The sequence below is a fragment of the Thamnophis sirtalis genome, unplaced genomic scaffold, assembly GCF_051295495.1.
Source record: "Thamnophis sirtalis isolate CommonGarterSnake01/CBP01778 unplaced genomic scaffold, rThaSir2_p1.2 scaffold_14, whole genome shotgun sequence".
NCBI classification, from domain to species: domain Eukaryota; kingdom Metazoa; phylum Chordata; class Lepidosauria; order Squamata; family Natricidae; genus Thamnophis; species Thamnophis sirtalis.
Genome location: NW_028261394.1, coordinates 20,365,312 through 20,371,627, shown reverse-complemented (window position 1 = coordinate 20,371,627; position 6,316 = coordinate 20,365,312).

The following is a 6,316-nucleotide window of genomic DNA, read 5'->3' as shown; positions in this document are numbered from 1 at the left end:
AGGAACAAGACTTTATCATAGTGGCCTTCAGTAGCTCCACTCAATACAGGGAAGCGAGAAGGAAAGCAGCTGCAATGGGCATCCTTGTCACCATCCATCTGGGGTTTGGAGTCTTTTCCATGATACGAGAGGGTGGTTTTCTCCCGGAATCCCATGAAGCATTCTTGGTGCTCTTATGTGCAGAAGGGGCTGATCAAAGATTTGGTGGCTTTCAAAGTATCAGTGAGGTGAACTTTACCTGTCCAGGTACACTTGATGGGCTGAAACTATTGCCTCAACACCATAGAGAACCAGCAGTCCATCTCAACATTAGTTGAACTGCAGATGGGTCTCTGTGAGGACAAACATCTGGGCGGATATTGTTTAGAGTGGCCCACGGTGGGATTGGAGCAACAGCTACATCTTTCCTGACCCCTTCTCTTCCCCCCCCCCCCCCCTGGGCTGTGTTGAAGCCCAGAAACTGAGTTTTTGTCCTGTATTTTTCTGAATGTGGTTTTAGGAGTGGCTCAAATGCTTTGGGGTAGTAGATCCATTCTGTCTATGTCAGAACAAAGCTCCATTCCTGTTCACGTATTCTTGCTAACAGGCCATAAGGAGAGAGGAGTGGACATGTTCTTGGGCTGCAGGACGTAAAATCCCCAGATTGCAACAATTGAGTGTACAAAGTCATAGATTCTTCCCTGCTGAAGATAACCTTAGAGGAACGCAAACTGTTGCAGTAGGTTTTGCACTCTTACTATCCCTCCTAGATCTAGCAAGAGACTGTTTTCACTTTGAAGAGCCTACTGGACAAATAGTACAGAAGTCCCCAAACTTGGCAATTTAAGACTTGTGGATTTCAGCTCCCAGAATTCTCCAGCCAGCTATGCTTGCAAGCCAGAAACTGCAGAATCGAAGCCATTGCCAAAGGGGAAGAATGATCCAGAAGCAGAAAATACAGAGAGGACCCCTGAGAAGCTATGCTGGCTGGAGAATTCTGGGAGTTAAAATCCACAAGTCTTAAAAGTTGCCAAGTTTGTGGACCTCTATACCAGAGGTTAACATTGACATGACATTGCTTCACCCCATTCCTGTGCAGGGACAAACTGCAGAGTAAGACACACCTACCAAATACACTAAATCATATGCTAAAATAATTTTCCTGAAGTATTGGGTTGTTCCACCACTCATTGCTCATTACAATTTCCGTGGGTTTTCCTACATCCTGGCATGTCATGTACACATGAAACAGCCACATCAGAATGAACACATGAGATTGGCCCCTAATGGTCTGGCTGCTGTGCTTGAGGCTGATTCTGGAGAGATGTGGAGCAGCAGCCTTCCAGCCTCAGTAGCTTTCCAGGTAATGTAAAGGGCCGAGCACTTTTTAGCCAGCACAAACGGGTATCTTGTAGAGACTTTGTTGACCAAATTTATTTGAAAGACTTGCAGAAATCTCAGCAACTGCATTTTCACTTTCAGAAGCTGTTGTATTTTCCGAACAGTTAATGGTGCATTCTCAGCCTGCTAACCCAGCTTTTGTGTGAGTTGGCAAAGAGGCTAAGTGAATGTCCAGGTGTCCAGAGTTGGCTTGTTGGGTAATAGCAATAGCAATAGCAGTAGACTTATATACCGCTTCATAGGCCTTTCAGGCCTCTCTAAGCGGTTTACAGAGAGTCAGCATATTGCCCCCAACAATCTGGGTCCTCATTTTACCCACCTCGGAAGGATGGAAGGCTGAGTCAACCCTGAGCCGGTGAGATTTGAACCGCTGACCTGCTGATCTAGCAGTAGCCTGCAGTGCTGCATTTAACCACTGCGCCACCTTGGCTCTTAAGACACCATCCCATGAAATATCTGCAGTGGGCATCTCTGGCTAAAGATTCCAGAATTAGGCACTAAGGACACTAGAGCAGGAACAGGTTCTTGGAAAAGGGAAGGGAACACTCGTTTATTACACACTGACTCCTAGGACAGGGGTGTTAAATTTAAAGCCCGGAGGGGCCATATACGGCCCCCTGGGGTGCTTAGATCTGGCCCGCGGGGCTGCCCTGGAAACAGTGAAGGATTGGCCTGCAGTGCCTCTGCCAGCGAAAATGGAGAGAGCCATGCACAGTTCTCACGAGCACCATTTTTGCTGGCAGAAGTTTGCAAAGAAACTGTTGCAGCCAAAAATGGAGCTCAGGACCCTGTTTTCGCTTGGACCAGCACAGGTGCCCCTGACACGAGTGATGTCCAGCTGGCCATGCGCCCTCCGCAGCCCTCCAAGGTCAAACCCAATCCTGATGCGGCCCTCAATGAAATTGAGTTAGAGACCCCTGTTCTATGAGGATCAGATTTCCATTGTTTTATGTAAGCAAGCCAAGGTGGCTGGTCTTGGTGCAAAGGCTAAATGACCTTTCATGGGAAGCTGCTCTGAAATGGGCCTAAAGAAACATCACCAAGAAGAGGTTCAAATGCCACCAGCTGCCCAAATGATTGTGCCTCATTGGCTGATTGCTCAAGTGTTCTTCCGTCTCCCCTTGGAAAGCAGGGCCGCCTTTCGATGTTTTGTAGGATGTCTTCATTTTTTTAAATGAAAGGAACTCTTAGAACTAACCAGCTTTGCAGTCAAGTGCTGTAGCTGAACTTCAGCTATTTCAGCGAAATAGAAAGCCCTGAAGCTTTGACACACTTTGAGGCAGCCAAGGAGGACAATGGAAACCAAGAAAGATGCTGAGCAGTGGCTCTGCTCCTCTTGGTTTCATCTTGACCAGACCCCCTCCTGAGTGAAGTCCTTTCCATGACGGAAGCAAAAGTGCTAGGAGGGCCACTTTCTTTGGTGACCAAGAGCCTAGCAATTTCAGGTTGTTGCTGCCATGGGGGTTGGTTTCTGTCTGCAAAAAACAGACAGGGTCCAATTGTCAGTCCTTCCCTCCTACATACAGTATTTGATAGGAGTCCTTGGTGTTCTCTGAGCCTTAGTTGTTTTCTGGAAGACGTTTCATAACCCAGCTAGGTAACATCTTCAGTGCTACCGTAGGAGGGAATGGGGGTTTTGGGGAGTGGAGGAGAAGGATGAAGAGGGGGAATGGAGGACTTGGGGGTCCTTGGTGCTCTTTGAGCTTGGGGAGCTTGGGGCAGACGTTTCATTACCCAAACTAGGTAACATCATCAGTACTCAATATCAGTGCTCCGTAGATCAGTATTTGAGGTAGATGTGACATTTCTGGTGTAAGGATGTCCTCCAGCTCTCCCCAGCCCCCTGGGCGCTTTGCCCCTCAGATCTACAAAGAAAAGAGAATCTGGCTGCATTTTCCACTTAGAGACCTCGGGGAAACGGGCGTTTTCAAGCAGCTGAAAATGCCTGTATTCCAAAGGGCTTGGAGATCCTTCCGCATCTGAGAGCCACAGATGACCTGTCCAAAATGACCAGGAAAGGACATAGGGAACAGAACATCTGGAGGACAGAATGGCATATTTGCAGAGTGCAGTTTGTGTGAGGCAGCCAGCATCCAATGTCTTTGCACAGCTACCTAGATCAATTGGCTCAACAGCAATAAAGCCCAGCAGATAAAATCACCAAATGTTTATGGGAAGCCATAAATTCTCCTTGTAAAAACAGTGGCAGAGTAGGAAAGAGAATCCTATCAGTGCTCGCTGACTCATAAAAGGACCATAGAGGTCATCTAGTCCAGTGGTCACCAACCAGTGGTCCATGGAGCACTGGTGGTCCACGAGAAAATTTTGGTGGTCAGCAGAAAAAGTATTTGCATTTTTTATATTGCATTAAATACTATTTTAAAAATCATATTAGAGGTCCACGGGACAAAATTATGAATTTAGTGGTCCCTGAAATCCCACAGTCACTGGATCATGATTGGGGCACTTGGCAACTGGCACAGTTACAATGATTACAGCTTTCACATCATCACAACTTGTGATCTTCACTGCCAGCTTCCAATAAGTCAAGTCAATGAGGAAACCAACCACCACCTGATGATGTGCTTAATGGACTGCACATGATTCCTTCACAACCACAACCTGAACTGTCATTGTAAACCGAAGATCGCATTTAATTTCGTTGTACAAGGTGCAGTGACACTAAACTAAACTAAAGAAAGTGGTGACCACTGTCCTAGTCCAATGCCTGCTCAGTGTAGGAGCTGATAAAGCCTTCCTGACAGAGGCTCTTCCCTTCAATGCATCAATGCACCCCAAGGTCATCTTTCGCCTTTGGGGTAGTAGTGCACCATCCCGTAGCTTGTGTGTTCAGGGGGGCTCTGACCCCTTTCAGCTGGGCTCTGCAAAACTGGTCCTCTCACATCTACATATGTCCTAACTTTCTCCCTGTGCAAACATGAAGTTTTATTTCCTCCCTGTTCAATTCCATTCTATTCATTCATCACTCTAGATATTTTTCTACCCATGCTTCACCTAAACAAAGAGCTATTCCTTGCACTTCTGCATTATCTGCAAACTTGACAAGTGCCTCCTCAATTCCCTCTTCCAAATCAAAGGACAGAAGAGCATCAAAGTCTTCCAGGGCCACCTGTGGTTTTGTGCTTCTCCTCTCTTATCTGACTGCCTCTCTCGTACTCTCATTCCTGCCTCTTTCACTCTCCCTGCCCATCTCCCTATTCTGTGCATCCATGTGGAAACATGAGGTTTGAGGGGCACCCTCTATTACTGGCATGTTCATGGTAGTGCAACATGAACCGCCGAGTTTCCATCGTGGCCACTTGCTTCTTCCTTTGGACTCTGCTTTCTTGAGAGTCCTTGGCTCCCATATTTGGTTCTCGGCTTCTACCGTCCTTCCTCTTTTGTCCTACGTTAATGTCCATCTGAGGAGCCTAGGGAGATGCTGCCAAAGTTGCATCCCATCTCTTCCCAGGAATCTGTCAGGAAGCAATGTTCCCTCTAATTTTTTTTCAGTGTGAGCAGAAAAGTATAGTGTTTGAGCGGCACATTTTCATGCCTGAGCACCTGAATTTTTTTCACAGATGTCACCTAAGATAACAACGAAATCAGTATTATTTGAAACTCAAAGTTATGTTTATTCAAGGTACCCGCTTAATTAAAAATGTTATATAATATCAGTATCACTTAACAACGCTCCTGCTTAGCAACCAAAATGTTGGCTCAGAAAGTCTGGCATTTGAAGCATGCAAGTCTTAAAGCTGTTGTTACAAGATCCTTGCACCCCTAACCCTTTTAGAAAAAAAAACCCCAGGGGTCTTCAAACCTGACAGCTTTAAGACTTGTGGACTTCAACTCCCAGAATTCCTCCTCCAGTCATGTTGGCTCAGACACTCTGGCATTGAAGCATGCAAGTGTTAAAGCTGTCAAGTTACAAGATCCTTGCACCCATAACCCTTTAGGAAAAAAAAACCCAGGGGTCTTCAAATCATCAGTTACTAAACAGATAAACTGGTAACATTATGGGGATATCACAGATGAGAAATGGGGTCTGGATTCACATGCTTCAGGAAGGAAATAAACAGGTAAAATCATTTAAACACACAAATGCAAGGATTAAATTTTCCTGTAAATGAACTTAAAACATTTCCTGGGTTGTTACTTTAAGGTATAGGGAAGGAAGGAAGGAAAAAAACTTCTCTGTACTCTGGGTTTTTTTGTGTGTTGGGGGGAGAACAAACTGAGCGGAGGCAATGTCTGCCAGTTTACTCTTTTCTTTCTTTGAACACTTTAAAATCCTTGTCTTTTGGATTGGAGACATCTTAGTTACAATTACCTTGAGGGTGCACAAAGACTTAGGCACACATTTACACAAGGACAAGGAGAAAATAAGAGGGGGGGAAAAGAACTCTCAGGTTTTCACATCCTACATTCCCAGCACAAATCTGTTAAATTAGGGAAGGCACAAATCTTAACAAACAAACTACGTGGTTACATAGAAGACAAAGAGACAAACAGACAAGAGAAAAAAGAAACCCCAACATTTTTCCCTTTTCTTTTAAGTACCTTTATGTAGCCAAATTAGTTTTCCTGTATTATCTTTCAGCAAAGCCCATTTTCCACATAGATTCCTTGCCTTCTTTCCCAGGCTTCAAGGAAATCTCTGAGGGCATTTTTTTGTGGCACTCGCGAACTAACGCTTCCCATGTCCCATTACATGCAGGGCTCACTTTGGCTTAGCCGGGTGACCACCCACCCTGTAAGTTTCAGGGGAAAAAAGATTCTGGGAAGGACTTCAATTCCCCCATGAAGTATTCGGTCCCTTCCTCTTGGAATTGGAATTGGAATTTATTCAATTTGTAGGCCGCCCTATTCCCCGAAGGGACTAAGGGCGGCTGAACAAAAGCCAAGGGAAGGGGAACAATTACAAAAAAGTAAG